Source organism: Galeopterus variegatus, unplaced genomic scaffold (assembly GCF_000696425.1).
Source record: "Galeopterus variegatus unplaced genomic scaffold, G_variegatus-3.0.2 Scaffold7081, whole genome shotgun sequence".
Lineage (NCBI taxonomy): Eukaryota > Metazoa > Chordata > Mammalia > Dermoptera > Cynocephalidae > Galeopterus > Galeopterus variegatus.
In genome coordinates, this window is record NW_007733192.1 from 121,079 (window position 1) to 122,550 (window position 1,472).

The 1,472-nt window shown below is 36.6% G+C and overlaps 1 pseudogene; it reads right to left on the bottom strand.

The window, feature by feature from the left end:
• Window positions 1–854: 854 nt before the first annotated feature.
• On the bottom strand, window positions 855–1,354 carry LOC103607068 (annotated as a pseudogene).
• Window positions 1,355–1,472: the final 118 nt, after the last annotated feature.

Genomic DNA, 1,472 nt, shown 5'->3' on the forward strand with positions numbered 1-1,472 from the left:
TAAGTAAAAGGTATACCTTGAAAAGTTTCCCACTTTTCATCCCCTGTCCCAGTTAGTGGTGCGCTAGAGCCTGCTCATACCAGTTTAAGGAGCTGAGTGCATCTCTTACTAACTTTGCGTTTAGTGATACCACATTTGTAGCTTGAAATTGGCCGTGGTGGGAGTATTTAACCATAGAAATTGATAAACATTACGAATCAGTGCTTTTATTTATTTATTTTGAAAACTGGTTTACCAGTACAGCACTCTTTCTTCACCACTATTAGTTTTTTAAGGGTCCTCCCAGAGTATCTTTATGCGTGTATAAGCAAATATAAGTATTAATCATTCCTCCTTTATTTACACAGGTTACAAATTCTATTCATCGTTCTGCATCTTGCTTTTTCACTTAATATATGCTGGAAAGTTTATAAAATTTTAAACTATATTAAAAAGAGCATCCCTTTTTCTATTCATGCTGAGTAACAGTATTTTTTATTACTTTTAATAATTTTCTAATTTTTCTTTAAGTGTTAATGGAAAACATCAAATTTGCATTGTTTTTATTTGTTTTATTTGAAGGAAGATGTATCAGATTTTTTTGAAAATCATTTAATGTGGAGTAAGATTATTGGTAGGCTAAGAATATATTGCTCACTATGACTTACGTTGACATTTTATAAATCTTTTGAATATCTTGTTTTGAGATATTAATTCTATAATATTGGATCTCATGGATATTCAGAATATCAGATTGATTTACAATCTTTTATGTCAATGGAATGTTACATGAGAATTTTGTGTATCTTCCTTCATTCATCTCTGAAATGTGAAATTGGAAAATGATGCCAAAAATAACATAAGATTACAGTGTGTTAGAGTTTATGAAGTACTTGCACATACTCTTTTGGGGTGGGTGGTGGAATATTTATGGTTTTATTTAAACACAAATAAATGTGCACGTGAGCTGTCTGTTCACTTTCTTCACTGTGCAGCCTGGTGTTGGGATTGGTGTTTGATGCCCAGTTGGGCTGCTCTTTCCACATTGGCTTTGTGTTCTTGGAGAAACATTGTGATCAGTCTTTGCACAGTAAGATTTGTCGCACATCAACTGCACTTCCAGCTCCTTGGCGTTATGAACCAGGAGCTTCTGGGAGCCACTGGGCAGCATGTGCTTTGTTTTCTTGTTGCTCCCATAACCAGTGTTGGGCGTCAAGATCTGGCCTTTGAATCTTATCCTCACTGTGTCGTCAGGACCTTTGGGTTTCCACCAGTTACACTTAATTTTGGCATACTGATGTGACTGGTGCTGGATGAGCTTCTCGGTCCTCTTTTTGATGATCTCAGGCTTCACAGGGGGGCCGAGGTTGGCCATGATGCTGAGTAGGAGATGGCTGCTACCTCCACAGGCAGCACCACAGAAGAGAACTTGCACTTCTTCAAAAACAACTTTATTGAGATATAATTCACATGCCATATGAATCACCCATTTA